Source organism: Sarcophilus harrisii, chromosome 4, assembly GCF_902635505.1.
Source record: "Sarcophilus harrisii chromosome 4, mSarHar1.11, whole genome shotgun sequence".
Lineage (NCBI taxonomy): Eukaryota > Metazoa > Chordata > Mammalia > Dasyuromorphia > Dasyuridae > Sarcophilus > Sarcophilus harrisii.
This window is the reverse complement of record NC_045429.1, coordinates 141009729-141030045: the sequence shown is the minus strand read 5'-3', so window position 1 is coordinate 141030045 and position 20317 is coordinate 141009729. Positions and strand designations below refer to the sequence as shown.

The 20317-nt window shown below is 34.0% G+C and overlaps 1 long non-coding RNA gene across 1 annotated transcript; it reads left to right on the top strand.

Moving 5' to 3' along the window:
• The first annotated feature begins 2358 nt into the window (after positions 1 to 2358).
• Positions 2359 to 17512, top strand: LOC116419135. Its single transcript, XR_004229404.1, has 2 exons — positions 2359 to 2619; positions 16922 to 17512. It is a non-coding gene; the product is annotated as an uncharacterized LOC116419135 (long non-coding RNA).
• The last annotated feature ends 2805 nt before the right edge of the window (positions 17513 to 20317 follow it).

Below are 20317 nucleotides of genomic sequence, written 5' to 3'. Positions count from 1 at the left end.
AAGTTCCCAGGACCATTCTGCCAATGATAGAACCTTCTCTTGCAACAAAGTAGAGGTAATAAACCAAAGCAATCCATTGATTGTATCTGACAGCATATGCCTTACTCCTCCCCTGTAGTCTACCCACCTCTCTATTGAGAGGAATAAGGAACATCTTATCATCAATCCTCTAAAATAAAAATTTCTTAGTACATTAATCTGAGTTCTAACATCTTTAAGCCTTATTTCTTTTTTTTATTATGGGCACTATGGATTTTGTTTTCTTGACTAGACACATGAAGAGTTATATATCTTTTTTAGAAATTAATAAGGGAAGAGAAAGGTGATGTGTAATTAGAAAACAGGGTAATATAGAGAAAAGAATCCTGGGTTGAGCCCCCCAAAATCTTAGTTTGAATTCTAATGCTACTATTTAGTAGCTGTGTCAAAATAATTTGCCCTCCTTTATCCTTAATGTCATCACATGTAAATTGAGGAAATAATACTTTTGTTATCCACCTTATAGGGTTTTTAAATCTCAAATGAGATTAAACATTCCCAGAGAAGTATGTAAAGTAAATACCAGCTATTATAACTTCACAGTGATTCATAGTACTTTCTATAGATCTCTCAGTTGATAAAGTACTATTGTGCCTTTAATCATGTACTTATGTTCAGATAGTCACATATTGAGACATATGATCAAATTAAAAGATTTGGCAGCAAAAGGCAGGTATTACCACATAGCTTCACTCAGTAGTCTTTGCAAATTATATAACTAAGTAATTTGATTAAAATGGGAAAATCTTTTATTATTATTCTTGTTAAACTTCTGTTCAAGGAATTGGTTTATTAAATAATTTATCTTTCATTTGTCACTAGTCTAAAAATTACAAAAAGGAGGAGCTTCCTTTTGAACCCTTCAACCTTCCATCTCTCCTGGCTTTTCTCTCCTTCCCTCCTTCCCTCCTTTCTTCCCTCCTTCCTTCCCTCCTTCCTTCTTCATTCCCTCCTTCCTTCCTTCCTTCCTTCCTTCTTTCCTTCCTTCCTTCCCTCCTTCCTTCCTTGCTTTCCCTCCTTCCTTCCTTCCCTCCCTCCTTCCCTGCTTTCCTTCCTTCCTTCCTTCCTTTCCTTCTCTCCTTCCTTCCTTCCCTTCCTTCCTTCCTTCCTTCCTTCCTTCCTTCCTTCCTTCCTTCCTTCTTTCCTTCCTTCTTCCTTCCTCTTCCTTCCCTTCCTTCCTTCCTTCCTTCCTTCCTTCCTTCCTTCCTTCCTTCCTTCCTTTCCTTCTCTCCTTCCTTCCTTCCCTTCCTTCCTTCCTTCCTTCCTTTCTTCTCCTTCCTTCCTTTCCTTCCTTCCTTCCTTCCTTCCTTCCTTCCTTCCTTCCTTCCTTCCTTCTTCTTTCCTTCCTTCCTTCCTTCCTTCCTTCCTTCCTTCCTTCCTTCTTCCTTCTTTCCTTCCTTCCTTCCTTCCTTCCTTCCTTCCTTCCTTCCTTCCTTCCTTCCTTCCTTCCTTCCTTCTTCCTTCCTTCCTTTCCTACCTTCCTTCCCTCCTATGTTCTCACTTGTTCTCTCTGTTTTTCTACCTCTCTGCCTTTCTACCTGTCTTATTATCTTATTTTAAGTCTATCTTTCTTTGTCTTTTTTTTTCTATTTGTTTGTCTATCTTACTTTTTCCTGTTCTAAGGAGCCTATCCATTAATAAATTGTGACTTGTTTAGGAAAATATATATGAGAGATGCCTTTCTTTCTTACTCCTTTCCCTTCCTCAAAACTTAATTTTTTTATATTAAGCTGAAGTTCATCAATTAAGTTTTTTTTTAAAGACCATTAAGATACAAATTCTTAAATTGTAAACAGGTTTCAAAAGATTTTTAAATTACAGGTCCTTTATTAGCTCATTTTCTACTTTAGAATGTTTATATCTTGGGTCAGAGGGAAACTTAAATCATGCAAGAAATGCCAGACAGTTTATAAGAAGATCATATGACAAGAAGAAAGGGCTTAAGAGTCATGGAGAAGCTACACTAGTCTAGGTTAACTATAGTCAACTACTCAATTACTCAGTGTCAAGAAGAAAGGAAATGGGTTGAGGGAATGGGTGAATGGCATGGCTAGAATCTCTTTCATATGAGTTTTCATGTGGCTTTTAGTAGCAACTAATTTAGGCTCACCAAAATTTATGGGCCGAGGGAATGCTTTTTCCTAGTTAGATTCACCTCTGTCAAGACTTTATGCTTTATTACAGACAAAAAACACATCAGCTGGACTATGTTAGAGTTTTGCTGGAAGATTAATGATACATACTACACTTTTTGTCAAATCTCTACCCTAGCTGAAGTGCTCCAAAAGTTTAAAAATCTGGCCTAGCGTGGAGAAAAGGCAGGCCTTCATTTTTCAAAAAGAGATTTTCTAGTTCTAGTCAAATGGTGGTGCTAGTTCTTCATTTTTGAGGCATTGCATTTCCTAATTTCTTGGTCATAACAACCTCCTGTGTATTGCCACAGAGCAGATTTCACCAAAACAGAGAATGCAAGGGCACATGCACAGAAGCTGTTTAATGGGCTAGAAAGGTTAATAGTCCTTTCTCCTGCATATTCTATAGTGTAAGAAGACAGACAGACTGTGAGATTCTTCTGTACAAGTAGGTACTCCTATTTCTTCATTCCCTCTTTCTTTTTCTTTTATCTCCCCCCCCCCTTTTTTTTGAGGAGGGAATCTGTGTGTATATGTATTTGTATTTTGCATGTTATTTACAAGCATGTTGTAACTCTAGTGCTTACAGGATATTCACTTTCTTTTTCCATATGGCTTGAGGCATTTTTGCAAAGTCTGTTGGCAAGAGTATTACTATGTTCAAGTGTTAAGTCTGAACTAAGTGCAATGGAAATTCACTTTTGGAATAATAATCAGCTGAGTCAGAGGGCAAGAAGGGTACTCTTTTCTTAGTGCATTAGTGAAGGACTTATTTTTCCCAACAAAATATATTTTTTGGACATAGCTCTCTCTATGAAATCCCCAGAAATATTCCAGAATCATCTAAGTCTCTCTATCTAGCCAACTGTGCACATTGATGAGCTCTGTTACAGAATGAACTGAAGTTATCTTGAACATATGGCAGCTACCTGTTACATTATAGTATAAATACAGTACCTTTTGACAGTTCCCACAAAATATTTTGACCAAGCTGTTTCCTAGAGGAAAGGAAGATTTCCAAAAAACAGTCTAGTGACATGAGGCTGGAAAGAAGGACCTTGTCATTGATTTGTTTTGTAATCTCAAGCAAGTTATTTTGACTCCTGACCTCAGTTTGTGTGTGTGTGTGTGTGTGTGTGTGTGTGTGTGTGTGTGAAGAAGAAAAAAAATTTGTCTGTTTTAGCAGGCTGGTGTCCTCATTAATGATTGTACCACATATGAGAGTATCACATGGTGCTAGTCAAGTAATGATGTGGCAAGCACACAGCAAGGACGATACACTTTCATTTTGGTGAGAGGAAAGCCACAAGTTTCAGGAAATGTTCATGTACTCTGTAGCAAGAAAGGAGCTAGCCCCCCCATAGGAGATGATATAATTTTAAAAATAGATATGCATGCATACATTTATATAAGGGTTAGATTGTAACTGGATATTAAATCACGGCATGGACTTTTGTTTCAAGGAACCAGATTTCACGTGGCTTCGTGGGCAAGAGTGAATGGCCTTGAAAATAACTTTGAGAAGGATCTTGCTGGGAAATTGGTTTTATTTGGGGTATAAATTTGTTGTTGTTATTGTTATTTAGTTGTAAGCTAGCTTAGGTGTAAGATGAAGATGAATATAGACTAATCATTCAAACATTACTGAAGCTTTAAAAAAAGATGTACTATGAACTAAAGCAATTAAAGTAGCTATTTTAAATTGCTTCCTATTTGCTCATGAATGATTTACTTGATTTCTTTTTACCTCCATTTCTCTGTTTGCTCAATGGAAGCATCAATTGTGATTGTTTAAAGGACTTTTTGTTGTCCTTCAGATCTGTAATTTTATCAGTGTAGGGAGATTGAAGGTAAAGAAATTTCCTTTATCAATATGAATCCTTGATTTCCCTGTAATTTGTAGTCTTACAAAATTGCCTGGCAGCAGTGATTTACCCAAGATCATGTCACCAGTCACTGTCACCGTTGAAAATGGAACCTAATTCTTCCCTACTCTAAGTTATGCTCTCAAATTGCTGTTCCATGCTTTTTGTCTCTTTTTGTTTTATTTATTTTATTTCAAGGATATCTTAATGGTATCTACTAAGCCTTTGACACATGAAGTATTGCAGTAGAAGTTGTTAGGGGGCTTATAAGTGGAAAAAAGATTAGTAATTATCAATAATTTAGATATGATTAATGCTGAGTAGGGAGTAAGAGGCTTAATTTTAAAAGTTATAAATTTATATAGTGCTTTAAGGTAACAGTATTTGGCAATAGAATCTTTTTCTTGCAATGTGAAAATTGTCTATATCTAATCTATATTATTTGCAACAAGGAGAGGGCAGATCACGTTTCTTGAATTAGCAACAAGTATATAGTTGCATAATTAATTTCTACTTTCATTAACTCTATTTCCTAAAATTTAGCTTTGGCCCTACAACCTGTTATTTTAGGGGTCATTAGGAAGTGATAGGCAACATGCTTACTTTAAACTCCTCAAATACATTTACCTTTAACATCTATATGCTAGAAATAATTTTTGATGGCTTCTTCATCTTTTTTTATGTTATCTGTAGGTCCTCTGCATATCCTCACATACCTAGTCTGTTCACTTAGTTAAAACACAATTCTAATAGTGCTAAAGTCCTTTGTTTGAGCTCATAATGGACTGCTTAGTTAACATTAGAACCATAGATTATGGGTCTCTAATCCAGTCTAACTACTTCACAGATGTGTACCATTGGTTAAAATCAGACAAAAGATGAAGTTTATTTAGCTCAATGTAGCTTACTGTCATCAAAAGAAGATGAAAACTAAAAACCTGTATCTGATAGTGGGTGGGTGGGTGATGGCTTCCTCTAGGAAACATGGACACATCTTGTTCTGCATAGCATTTGGCATCATGTTCCATATAAAATAGGTGCTCTAAAAATTTATTTTTAATAATATTGAGAGTGGTATGGTTTTGCACCTAGAAATTGTGTCTCCTTGGGAACATCTTAGGAGGCTTCACACAAGTGGGGAACTAGAACATACTTCGTATTTATTTATCCTAGTACAGATAATTTGGTCAATTGCTCTTCAAGAAGGCTATGATTACACTTTTCTGAGGCAGCGTGTATAGTGTACAGAAAACTAGCCTTATTGTCAGAAAGACATGAATTTGATTTGAACTCTGACATATATTGGATATATGAACCTGGATAAGTTACTTGGTCTCTCAGTACTATCAAAAGCAAAGAATCATAACTCTGTGTATATGTTAGAGCATTCTGTTAGCATTCTATGATTCTGTATACCTTTCTCTGAAAATCTGCTATCCTAAAATATTAGGTAAGTTAGACAAAAATAAAAGAATAGCTATAAATTATAATGATAAACTTGGAATCAGAAGGATCTGACTTCAAATTTTCCTTCAATTACTAGCTAGCTGGGCAAGATGTACCATCTCTCAACCTCAGTTTCTTTCTCCATAAAATGGGTGAATAAAAACAATTCCTTACAAGGTTGTTGAGAGGATGTGATAGTATATGCAAAACACTTTCTACCTCTCAAAGCACTACCTAAATATTATTATTATTTAAAAAAGGATTCATACATCATTATTTCTTCAGTTCAGTATTCCAAATGGAAAGATAGGCTTTGGCATCTACTTTTGCAGCTGCCCAGAAATGCTCTTCACTTATGGGAATGGGGGAACAGAGTCCAGTGATTTGAGGGTAAAGGAAAAGGAACAATTTGTCCTTTTTTCTCTTCCTCTCCTGTCTTCTCTTCCAAGGAGGGTGAGGGGTGACAGCAAATAATAAGCAAGGAAATATGGGGGACAGGAAGGCCAAACACAATATGTAATGTTGCCAAAGATCTGAAGTGATGATATTCGACTCATGAGAGAATGTTCTATTTGAGAAAGTCTAAGAATTCTTTTGCCATAGTTGATTGAAGAATTTTAGACATTGAATAGTCATTTTCTTGGAGTCAGTATTATCACAGAATTCTATACCATTTTGGTCAGTTGAAGTTATCCCTCCTTTCTATTTTGGCTTCATAAATTTAGCACTTAGAAATTTAGATGCTTACAAAGTTGACTCATGAATAAAACTTTTTAAAAAAATCATTGTGATATTTTCTAGGAATAAACCCAGAAAGCAAAACATTTTATGACCATATTCATATCATGAATTATTAACAAATAATCATTAATGAATATTAATGTATCTCACTATTGATTGTCAGCAGGTATTTATCAAGCTTCTAATATATGACAGACAGAATTCCAAAGCACTACAAAGAAGGAAAACACAATAAAACAATCCCTATCCTTCAAAAGTTTACTGCCTAACAATTCTTTAGTTGTTTTAGGATAGCTGAACCCTTTTCTTTGCTCTCTCCTTCTTCCTTCTATTTGTATTTTGCCACTTTTTATTGGTTCCTTCAGCCCTTCCATTTTAGTTAGGTCCCAAGAAGTCAATGAAGGTCAAACAAACCTGTCAGTTAGCGGGTTTTTTTTTTTTTTTTTTTTTTTTTTTTTAACAGAAAGGTTTTGTGAGGAAAGAGAATGAAACTGTAAAGTAGGAAAGAAGGTTGGGGATTATTTTTGACTTAGATTTATTGATGTGATTCCTATCTATTATCACAGATATTTGAGTACTCATTGCCATAGAGCTTTTCAAAGCATTCTTCCAGACTTGTAGGTAAAGTGAACTGCATTTGAATTCTTTATCTCACTCTAGAGTCCTAAATTTACTGCTAATTTATCAGGCTGTTTCTCAGAGGAGTGGTATTTAGTGTGGTCACAAGAAAACATCTGCAAGGCTTAGACCTTAGTGGCAGATTGCCAGTTAGAACATTTGGCCTATAAAATGTAGATTTCAGAGGAGAAAAATTACTCTAGGGACCCTCAAAGCTCTTGAGAAGACAACCAAGGAAAAATGTCTTGTCACTGACCAAACTGAAATATGGATTTCTGATTAATTAAAAATTCACAGAGTCTGGAATAAATCTGAGGAGTGTCTTGTTATGACACGATTTGGAGTTGATGTCAATCCCTGCATTCAGGATTTGCAAAAGATTATTCAGTGCAATATGGACTGCTGGGGAGATCAAAAGAAAGCACTGGATATATTCATCAATCTTCTTAAGTCAGGCCTTCTCAGCTTTAAGCCAAATGGAGGGGTTGAGCAACTATCTGATGAAGTGGGTGGTGTAGACAGCCAAAACCAGATAATGCATAATGAAAAACTTACTGGAGGGAAAATTTAGGCTTGAAACAGAGGGTGAAATGTCAAGTCAATTTGGATAGTATCCATAACCCAATTTCACTGGATAATTGCCAATTTTCTTTTGCTCTTAAGTTCTTTATTAGAACTGCCTAGGAGCCTGGGAGAAAAGAGAATCCACCCTGCTTGTTTCATATTTGTGCAGAATTGCTTTAACTCTATTAATTTTTTTCTGCATGCCTGGTTTTGACTATTTCCAGGAATAAGATTTCACTCTTGTTGAGGTAGTTGCTAAGTATGGATGAGCAAGGCCATCCCAGAGTCTGACATGACAGAAACCTGGCACATAGTAAGAGCTTGTTGACTTCTTGGTAGCTGGATTCGGCTATACTTTAGTTGGGGATTGTGGCTACTTGACCTTGTTTTCATGTCACATATTTAAAGCTTAATTTGAAAGTCTGTTGTTTTCTTAATTGTGTCCTCATAAGGCAGTTTCTTTTTCTTGAGGATTTTAATGGAGTAAAATGGTAAAGTGGTTCAAGTCCAAGAGAATACTTTGTTGTACAACTTTAGACAATAATTACCAAAGGTACTGGATGAGTGTGGTGTTTTCTGCTCTTTGTGATATGAGGAACATAAACTACTTCTTTGGAGCAGCTGTTTCCCACTCCTAAAATGTAGCTATCAGTGCATCACCCCCCTGTAAATCTGTCAGTATGTACCTGCTAATTCCAAAGACTCCTAAATTCCATGTTAAATTTTCCATTTGTTTTTTTTTTTGTTTTTTTTTATTGGGAAAAGGTTCATAAATTAGATCACTGCTGCCTTAAATTGGAAAAGATACAGGCATACTAATGTTTCAGATGGGAAAAACAAAGTTGAGGTTAAAGAGTTCTTTTTTTCCCCCTACCCTCAGATGTCTTGTTCATGAAAGTTCTTATACATGGAGCACCTGCTTCACCCTACCCACATATAAGCTTCCAGAAAAATTATACAGGATTTGAAAAATGCCATGTCTTAGAGCAGTACCCATTCTAAATCACTGCACATGAGTTTCTACCAATGAGTTCATTTTGGGGAAGATATTAGTTCCAAATAAAAAGATATGTTAATTATATTGCAACCAAATATAATGATAAGAAAAGAATTTTCCCTGAAAATATGGAAGACACAGTAACTCAAGTTATAATACTATCAATGGGGGAAGATATATGTGATATGGATGATACATGTGATTAGGAGATATGCTTAGAGGGTGTACATATAGGGACACATAGAAGTAGGGTTTACTGATGGCAAGGATAACTCATATCTTTAATGTTACTGAGGTATCAGTATTCTCTGCTGGATTCATATCTCTACTCTCCATTGTGTCATAAATGGTAGTATCTTTATTTTGTGTTTATCAAGGTGCTCTCTGTTACCATTTGCTGGTTTCAGGCACTTTTTATATTCAGGGTTATACAGCCTCTTCAAGATTGATTGTTGCCATTTGCTATCATTTATTGGAAGGCAGTGAATAGAAATCTTCCCTATGATATGAGTTTTGAGTCACCACATCTAACCAGGAAACTAAGAAAAATCAGCAGAATATGCTAGACTCAGATTACACCATTATTTTTAGTAGTATCTCACTACACACTCAAGTACCTTGATTCTAGACATCTATTTGGCTCAGAATTAGAAAATTCTTTTTAACTTCTATTAAATCCCTAACTATGAATCTATGTCCACTAAACCCATCCTGTTGGTTACACTGACAAATGTTTTTTGGAAGATAGAATGAAGAGGATCTCTTCTCTCCTAAGAATTTCCCTGATTGGCAAGCAAAATATACTAGAAACAAGAACAAAAGATGAGGTGAAACTATCAGAGCCATTAACTTTTTCCATTTCCCATTTTAAACTTCCATTATATATATCTATTAGTCACTTTTGTGGTAAATTTTAATTAAAGTAGGCCTTTGCTATTCTTTCCACATACAATATTAATAGCAAAAAGAAATCTGGAAGTTTTTTTTTTTTTTTAATAGCAAAAGGATACCTGGAAGTCTTTTAATAGCAAAGAATATGGAATGTAATGACCAATATACTTAAATCACTTTCATTATTTTTGGAAGAAAATCTGTGCACCAGAGAAAAGCACAAAATGGATCTCCAACCTGTATACTGATTTTTTATAACAAGGTAAATATAGATGCATTTTATGATATAGGACATATTTATGATATATTCTCTTTATCAGAGAAACTTGCTGTAAAGTTTAAATTTGGGAATTGAAGGAGCTACCTTATAAGTCATAGAATTTAGAGCTGGGTGAGACCCTACAACTTATTTAATTTTACACTCTAATTTTGTAGAAAAGGAAATTGAGCATTATAGAGCATTTTCCTTTGGAGGGATAATTTTTATATTTATATTTTATTTTTTCAATTACATGTGAAAATAATTTTTAATATTAATTAAAAAAAAGTTATTCCAAATTTCTATATCTTTTCTCTCCCTTCCTTGGGAAGGCAGGCAATTTCATGTAGATTATACATATGCAGTCATGAAAAATGTATTTCCATATTAACTATGATGCAAAAGATAACAGACCAAAAAACAAACTCCTAATCAAACAAGAAAATTAAAAAAAATTAGTTTGCATTCAGACTCTATCCATTGTTTCTGTGCAAGTGTCTAGCATTTTTCATCTTAAGTTCTTTGGAATTGTCTTTGATCTTTGTATTTGTGGGAAAGGCTAAATCATTCACAGTTGATCATACAGTATTGCTGTTACTGTGTACAATGTTCTCTTGATTCTACTCACTTTACATAAGTTATATAAATCTTTCTAGTTTTTTCTCATGGTATCCTCCTCATTACTCTTCTAGCATAATAGTATTCCATTACATTCATATACCACAACTTGTTGAGTCATTTCCCAATTTTCAGTTCTTTCCCACTATAAAAAAAAGCTACTTAAAATTTTTTGCACATATATATCCTTTCACCTTTGTTTTGATCTTTTTGAACTATAGATCTAGCAGTGATATTGCTGGGTCAAAGAGTATAGCCCATTTGGCATATCCAAATTACTCTCAGTTCTCAACTCCACTAATAGTGTATTAGAATCCTTGTTTTTCTACATCCTTCCAATATTTGTCATTTCCTTTTTCTGCTTTATTAGCCAATCTGATAGATGTGAAGTGGTATCTCAGAATAGTAATATAGAGCATTTTTTATATTAATATAGATAGCTTTGGTTTCTTCTAAAATGTACCTGTTTACATTCTCTGACTTTTTATCAATTGAAGAATGACTCATATTATTACAAATTTGACTTAGTTCTCTATTTGAGAAATGAGGCCTTTATCAGAGAAACTTGCTGTAAAGTCCCTCCTCAAGTCCCCATTTTTCTTTAAATTTTGGGTACGTTGGAGTTTTTTGGTACAAAAACCTTTTAATCTAATGGAACCAAAATTATCTATTTTATAGCCTATAAAACTGTCTACCTCTTGCTTGGCCATATATTCTTCCTAATTCACAAATCTGACAGGTAAAAATTTCTTTGCTTACATAATTTAGTTTTGATTTGATTTGCTTTTATCTAAATTATGTATACATTTTGATTTTATCTTGGTATATAGCATGAAATGTTGATCTATACCTAGATTTTGTCAAACTATGTTCCAGTTTTTCCAGCAGTTTTTGTCAAATAGTGAGTTTTTGTCCCCCAAACTGGGATCTTTGGGTTTATCAAACATTAGATTATTATGGTCATTACCTACTGTGTATTATGTACCTAATCTTTTTCACTGATCCATCTTTCTATTTCTTAGCCAATACTAGATTATTTTGATGATTGCTGCTTTGTAAAATAGCTTGAGATCTGGTATTGTTACCTTCCTTCAAATTTTTTTCATTGAATCATTTAATATTCTTGACATTTTGTTCTTCCAGTGAGTTTTCTTGCTAATTTTTTTAGCTCTATAAAATATTTTTGGTGGTTTGGTATGGTACAGAATAAATTAATTTAGATAGAATTTTCAATTTTATTATATTGACTCAGCCTTCTCATAAGCAATCAGTATTTCTTCAATTGTTCAAATCTTCCATAGAAATTAAGTAACTTTCTTTAAAAAAGTTTATTACTTCTTTTTTACATAGCTGCCATTTTCTAAAATGTCATTTTTTTCCTGTCCAAAAAAACCTCAGAATATAGTTAAGCCAAATTAAAAAAACACATTGATTATGCTTTCTCTACTAAGTGGACAGAAATATAGTTTGTCATTAATACTTTGGAATCATAATTAGACATTATACTGCTCTCATTTTTGATATCTTTTAATTTTGTTTTCTTTCACATTGTTGTAGTCATTCTTCCCTTTTCTTCATCTTCCTCCTTCTTTTTCTTTTCCTTCTTTTCTTTCTCCTTCTCCTCTCCCCCTTTCTTTTCTCCTCCTTTCTCTCCTTCTTTGTCTTGTTCTTTTTCCCACAAGAAGTGCTTTCTTCAATATTTTGTTACATATAGGATCTTATTTTCTGATATTTAGTTGCTTAGAGTAAATCACCAGGTATAAGATCACTGGGTCAAAGGTATGAACTGTTTAGTGACTTTCTTGCATAGTTACAAATTGCTTCTTAAAATAGTTAAATAGATTCTAACCTTTAGAGGCTATTGATTAGAGGGTACTGTGTCTTGCCATAATCTCTCTAACACTATTTCGATTTTAAAATAATTTTTGTAAAATTGATGGGTGTGAGATGAAACTTTGAAATGTATCTATATTTCTTTCGTTATTAATGATTTGAATAATTTTATGATATGGTTTTTAATCATTAGCATTTCCCAAGATCCAATGCAGAGTCTTGGAGAATTTGAATACAGAACTTTTTTTTTTTGATTTTATATCTAGAATTCTTTCTTCTACCTATAGTGTACATGATACACCAGTGTACACAACATTCAAGTAACTTGATATAATTCTGTGTATGAAAGTAAAAGAAATCCTAACAAATTCCATAAGTTGATGGTAATTATTTCTACACATAATGAATCAAATCTCTTTGATATTTGTTTGATATTTAGATGCAATGCTAATGATTCTTGGGCATTGTATATGACAATGGGACTTGCTCCAATATCCCTGATGAAAAAAATGCATTTAACAAATTGATTAGGCATAAATTTTACTTCAAATGGTTCTACCTACCTGTCTATCTTTCTATCTCTCCCTAAGGGAAGGGCTATGATGTTACCATTTTTGTTTTTCCATGTACATTATGTGTACCCACATATGTCTTTCTAAATGTGACTCATAGGGAGGCAAGAATAGATATCTCTAAGCATTTCCTTCCTCCATTCTTCTCCAAGGGAGACACTGATTCCTATTGGCAGGGGGAACAGAAGTTTGGGGCAAGAGGTTGACCTAATCTACTCTCCAATTTTGCTCACTTTAGAGAAAAGTATGCCTGGAATTGTATTTACCTTTTCCTTTAAATATTGTTACTCTAGTGGAAGTAATTTTTACATTCAGATTACACTCTGATCACTATCCTAGAAGGGCCCCAAGCTATCTTTGCAAGATTTGACTCCTTCCCTCCAAATGCTAGTTCACAATGAACACATATAATAAATAAAAAATGAACCCATTTATCCAAATGGATGGAAAACAGAAATCAGAGAAACTGTACTTATAATTATATGCCAGATAATACAGACTGAAGAAGCTCTTCCTTTGAAAAGGAGATAACTCAGTTCAGTAGAGAGAGAAAGTCTTAACTCTCTCTCAAGGGGAAATTCCCCAACATCTCTAGTGTAGCAAGCTGGGAATAAATAAGAATATGTTAGAAGTTTTCAGCTCCTCAAATGACTACTACTACTACAAGCTTTTTATTTACAAAGCATATGCTTGGGTAATTTTTCCAACATTGACCCTTGCATAACCTTTTGTTGCAAATTTTCCCCTTCTTTCCCCTATTCCCTCCTCCATCTGGCAGGTAGTCCAATACATTTTAAATATGTTGAAATACATGTTAGATCCAATATGTGTATACATATTTATACAGTTATCTGGTTGTGGAAGAAAAATCAGATGATCTTGTCTGCATTAGTTTTGTTTGTACAAAATCTTTTTAACTTAATATAATCAAAATGACCTATTTCGTGATCAATAATGATCTCTAGTTCTTCTTTGCACACAATTTCCTTCCTCTTCCATAAATCTGAAATGTAAACTATCCTATGTTCTTCTAATTTGTTTATAGTATCATTCTTTATGTCTAGATCACGAACCCATTTCTACCTTATCTTGGTATACGGTGTTAGGTGTGGGTCTATGCCTATTTTCTGCCATACTAGTTTCCAGTTTTCTCAGCAGTTTTGTCAAATAGTGAATTCTTATCCCAAAAGGTGGGGCTTTTCGGTTTGTCAAATACTAGGTTGTTATATTCATTGGCTATGTTGTTCTGTGAACCTAACCTATTCCAATGATCAACTAGTCTATTTCTTAGCCAGTACCAAATGGTTTGGATGACCATTACTTTATAATATAATTTTAGATCTGGTACAGCTAGACCACCTTCATTTGCTTTTCTCTTCATTAATTCCTTGGAAACTCTTAATCTTTTGTTCTTCCAGATGAATTTTGTTATTATTTTTTTCTAGTTCAGTAAAATAGTTTCTTGGGAGTTTGATTGGTATAGCACTAAATAAATAAATTAGTTTAGGTAGCATTGAACATGACCACTTCTTAGAGTGTTTCTCCCTTCTTGGACCTGAGATAATCTGTTTTCCTTTTTGATGCTAAAAACTTGAAGAGCTCAGTTGTCTCTCTAGATTTTACTAATTTCACATCCCTCAGGCAGGTGTGAGGCATTGAGTAATTAATCTCTACCAAAGAGGATCACTTGGTAATAATAATAATGATGATGATGATGATAAATAAAATAAGTCATCACATAGGAGAATAAAATCTATAAAGTACCAGCATCTTCTTGGTGTTGATTCTATTCAGTATTCAAAGAGCTAATGGTATACTTACAATTCTCCATAATAGATACAAATAACAGAAAAACAGATAATAAAAAATCATTATAGTCATTGGTTTCAATCTTCTTCTAAAAATAAATTTCAGCCTGTCTACTAAAATACAATAGCTTTTTTTTCTGAATTCATTTTTTTATTAACTTATTTCCCTTGTAAATTGTTTGGAATAAATAAGGAAAATCATATTTAACCCCCATTCTTTCAGTTTTGGAAAATGTTGGAATGGAAAAAAAAATCAAGCACTAATACAAATCTGGAATACAATCTCAGATATTTGCCTGGAACCAGGTACAAGAGATTCAACAACATGGTTAATATGTGTTTGAAACAGAGCTTTAACTCAGGTCTTCCTGATTCCAGGATCCTTTTTATACCTTTTTACACCATATCATGTTGACTTTCAGTGCCAAGAAAGGAGATCACTTACAGATTATGGATCTGTCACATATTTTATGATAATCTTTAATTTAGCAAGAATGAAATGGTGCTTATATCCTCTATGACTCTAAAAAGCAATTGTTGCATTTATTTGTTGACTCTTCAAAATACTTAAGAGTATATTTTCCTTAAAAGTCATTTGGACAGACAAAAAGTCATTCTGCTATCTCACAACTATTTGCTGATTATAAAATTGCCATTCTAATTTCTTCTTTTTCCTCTTTCAAAGACTGTCAAACAAAACATTGCTGAAGGGCAAAGACCTTTGAAAAAGCTCAATTCCAAACCTTTGTAAAAGCCACAATTCAAAGGACAGGACTTATTGGCATTATTGTCTAGCACTACCTTGAAAGTCAAGTTTTGCTTTAGTGAGTCCTGCATACAGAATCTCTTGTGATGTGTATAACATTCAGGATATTTGAGGGTAACACTAGATCTATATTTAGCTGACAAATGATATGAAACATTTATCATTATTACATAACCTTCAGAATCTCCAAGGATGAGTTAGTGTGAGAGAGATAAAGTTGGTGTCAGTCAATCAGCAAGTATTTATTGAATGAATGAGTAAAACATTTATTCAACACTTACATGAAAAGCTTTGTGCTAAGCACTGGAAGTACAAATAGAAAAGCAGAGATAGTATCTGCTCTCAAGGACATCACATTGTAATGCACATAGGAAATGTCAGCTGCAAATCAGCTAGAAAAATGCCTTAGAAAAATCTCTTTGGGTATAGTGGCAGAGAAGATAAATAGGGAGAAGGAAACAACCATTTCCTAAGTTCTTATGTGCTGGCCACTGCTAAGTGCTTTAAAATTTTTCATTAATTTGATATTTAGAACAACTCTGTGAGGTATTATTCACATATGCTATTATTATCTCCATTTTAGAGACTAAGTTAAGATAGAAAGGTTAAGTGATTTGCTCAGTTCTACAACTAGTAAGTGTCTGATGCTACACTTGAACTGAGGTCTACTGAACTGCAGGTCCAGCCCTTTCTCCACTACGCTTCTTGGTAATGTTGAGTCGTTTCAGTCACATCCAACTCTTTATGACCCCATTTAAGATTTTCTTGGCCAAGATACTGGCGTGATTTATCATTTTTTTCTTCAGCTCATTTTACAGATGAAGAGACTGAGGTAAACAAGATTAAGTAATTTGCCCAGAGTCACAAAGCCAATGAGGGTTTGAGGCCAAATTTGAAAAAATAGATGAGTCTTTCTGACTTCAGACTGGCACTCTATATCCATTGAGCCACAGAGAGCTGCTCTCTTTATAGTAATGCATCTTCCTTAATGTCATTTTCATTGATAAAATCATTGATTGCTGACATTGAACCATTTGACAGTGTCTAGAACTTTGAGGCAAAAATTTGTTGAGTGGATACAAGTGTTACTATTTGTAGTACAAGCAAACACTTTATTTCAGGAATTGGTATATATTAATCTTAAGTAGTAAATTTTTAATTGCACAATGGGTTCATGAAATTCAGATCCAATGGAATTCAACTCAACAATCTTGATTTCATATTAATTTTGCTTTTATTCTATATAAAGCATTTTAATGAAATGAAAATAATAGATGTTCATATAGCACTTCAAGATTTCCAAAGCTTTTTGTAATATTGTCATTTGAGTCCCTCATGGACCTTGTGAGAGAAATGCTGAAAATATCCCTATCCCGATTTTACAGAAGGAAACTGAAGCTAAGAAATCTAGGAGGAGAGAGACTTACCCAGCTATAAGTATTGACGGTAGGATTTGAATTGTTGGTTTTCTGGATTCCAAGCTCAGTGTTCTAGACATTATACAACACTACTTCTAACACTATAGGAGATGTCTGGTTGAAGCTAGTCTAGTCTTCTATAATAGAGATTTCTAGGTTGAGAGGAGGAACAGAGAAGGTGAAGTTAATCAGTGGCTAATCAAGATATCCAAAGCAGTTTGCCATAGCAGGCTGCACCCTTGTCTACGTATCTCATGGTTGGTGAGCAGGTCAAGCAAGTCATGCCTGAATGGCAGCTCTTAACTGTCAGTGGGTATGCATAACTGAATTAACTTTCAGTCTGTTGCATTGCAGCCTGGAGACTTTGATTAGACTTGAAGGAAGAAAAGTTACAGGCTGTCCTCTCCACTCCCTAGTCTTGGAGATCTTCAAAAGGTACAGTTGTTAATTAAAAAGAATTAAGGGTTTTTGAACTATGAACAAAAAGTAAACAATTGTGGAGTTGAACTATGGAAGAAATGACCAGCACTTATTACTTTGGTGCTCATCTTGCTTGCAGTCATGTGCCAGGACAACCTAGGTAAATACATGCTATTCCATGGTGCTCATTAAGAAGAAAGTCAAAAGAGAAAGGAAACATTTTAAAAGCAATTAGAGTTGAAAATAACAAGAATAAAGAGAAGGGTAAGAGAAGGAAAGGGGCAGGAGATACTGTCATAGCATCAGCAACATGATAGCAATAGTACTGGAGCTATTAGAGTAATTTCAAATCCATATGTGACTCTCTTGCTAGATCACAATCCTTGACTCTTTCAATCTCTGAGTTGCCTTTATAATCCTCTCGCCTCCCAATTTAATTTAATAAGCATTACTCTATTTATTAAATTCCAGTTATATGTAGAAAGCTTTTCTAGATGCTGAACATAAAAGATTAAAAAAAAAAACCCCAAGACAGAGTCTACCCACAAGAAGCTTACAATCTAATGGTAAAAGGAAATAAAATACATACGAATTTAAGTGTAAGAATGAGATATTTGGTCTTTTCTCTTTTTGCCCTTCTTTCAGTTGATGGGGTTATAGAAAGTAAGATTCAGATAAGAACATGTTTACTTGTAAAGATCCTTCCAATGTTAACATTGTATTCCTTTCCAAAGTGTGAAATCTGATTTCTTTGATTGAATTGAAAAAGGCAACCAGTAATAGGAAAAAGATTGGCTATGCTCCTTATAATGGTTGAGCTCACCAGCTATGGGCAGATTTCTGGAGTGTGACCCTTGTAACTTGGAATGCAAATCTTAATTCAATCATCCAGATGAGGAAACATGTTGAATTTGAGGTTTCAGAAGAATATCCAGGTCAAGATTTCTAGCAGGCAGTTACAAATGTGTGACTAGATCTCAGAGGAGAAATTGTGATTGAATATATAAATTTGTAAGTTATCTTCATGAAAGGATATTGAACATATAGAAGTAGATGAAGTCACCAAAACAGATCATAAAAGAAGAAAGAAATCAGGGCTAAGAGATATACCATTCTTTAGAGAGTAGGAAGAAGGTAAACTAAAGAAAAATGACTGAGGAAGGATACTTAGACAGGTAAAAGAAGAGAGGAATCTATATTATTATGAAAGTCAAGGAAAGAGCAGTTTACATTTGATGCCTTTATTTCTTCACTATTCTATCAATCCTCAGCTACTTGCAATTGGGCTACCAACCCTGTGACTTTTCAAATTAATTTCTCAAAAGGATATTGATGAGCTTTTAATCACTAAATACATTGGACTTTTCTCAGTCCTTATTCTTTTTGATCTTTATGTTACTTTGACCCTGTTAACCATACCCACCTACAGGGTATTTTGTTCTCCCTTGGCTACCTTGACAGTGTTTTCTACTGTTCTTCTACTTGTCTTGCTCTTTTTTGTCTCCTTTGCTGGTCTATTTTTTTTACTCTTTAAGAATGGATATATTCCAAATGCTTTTCTGTTTCCTAATCTCTTCTATTTTTTCCCATAGTTTTGTCTTAATGATCTCATCTGCTCTTAGTCCCTTCTATATTTATTTTAACTATAATTTTTTTAGATGACTACCAAATATAAGTATCCAATTTTAATTTTTCTTCTAAACTCTAATACTTCAGTTCTACCTACCCACTGGACATTTTTGCTTGAAAACTCTGAAAATACTTTAAAAAATCCTTGATTCTTACTTGTCCTTACTCTTTCTTTTTATATATATCAGTTGTTAAGTCATGTCAGTTCTACTACTAAACATTTCTCAAATTCATTCTCTTTTCTCCATTTATCAATCATAATCCTTCTTTCATGTCCTTATTGTCTGTTATCTGGATTATTTTAGTATGCTCTGAATAAATACTCATTTTATCTTCTTGCCTCCATTTTCTTTCCATTTTAAATAAATGCTCAAGTCATTTTATGGGGATTCAGATCTGACACCATCAGTCCTCCACTCAAAAATCTTCAGCAGCTCTAGTGTTCTCTTACTATAAAATACAAATTCCTCAGCCCAAAATTTGAAGTCCTTCACAATTTGTCCTCAACCTACCTTTTTAGACTTGTTTCACATTATTGCCCTTCATGTACTCTGTGTTCCAAGCCAAACCAGACTGCTAGCTTTTCCTTTAATTTGACATTCCATCTTCTACCTCTGCATATCTACATAGACCATCTTTGAGTGTCCATGGTTAACTCTCTCCTTATCTTCTTCAGATTCTCTATGCTCCTTCAAGGCTTAGCTCAATTGAGCTTTTTATCGCCCTCCCCTCAATCCCATTAACTAATAGAGTTTTCTACTTAAATATATCTATAGCACTTTTTCTGTTTCTCTTTTTACTCTCATGACTTTCAATATTGTATTTTAATAGCTTGCATATTTGTATCCCCCTAATAGATATCATAAGCTCCTTGAGGGCAGGTACAATTTTTTGGGGGATGCTTTGTAATCCTGTACCTAATGAATTTCTGTTGAAGTGAATTTACAGTGTCACAGATTGAAAAAAATTCATGTGGGTGAATTGTGTAAAGGTCCATTGGATTTGTTGAGTTAAGAAATCATTAGAGATCTCTGTAGAGAATTCTCAAAGTTCAAAAGATTTTAATATGAGATTTCCTGCTTCATAGAGGTCCTTGACTTTCCTCTTTCTGGGAATTTGGATAAAGCCTGAACCAAATTCTAGTGAGGTGGTCCTTAGGATCTCAATAACAGCCTGGGTCTGAAAGTAGGGGTAGAGCCACAAGATGTTATATATAGGCATTATATTATATGCCTATAATTATAAAGGCAGTAAGACAAGTCTAGTCACAGAGTCCAGACTTGTTTGTCCCATTTTCCTATTTATGTATGCAGATAAACAACACACACCATTCTTTCAAAGGAGTTTTAGTCTCAGTATTATTATATACTTAACTTAAATCCATTACAGAATTTTTAATGTAATTATCATCTTGGAGTTAACCAATAAAACATTGTAAAATATAAAAGGCATAATTAGGCTGTGCTTACTTTTAAGTACTTTGTGGTTTCAGAGTTAATATTCTCAGTTCTGAAGTTACAATCACAATTCCTGTTTCAAAGAACTTTATCTTCTCTTAGAGTTTCCATTAAAAAAATCTTGCTTGTCCTCTCTCCTTGATTTAATCAAATTGTTCTCTAGCCCTTACTGTGTGTAAACCTCTGTGTGGAATTGCTGTGAAAAACAGAAAAGAAAGAGAAGACAAGATCCATGACCTGGAAG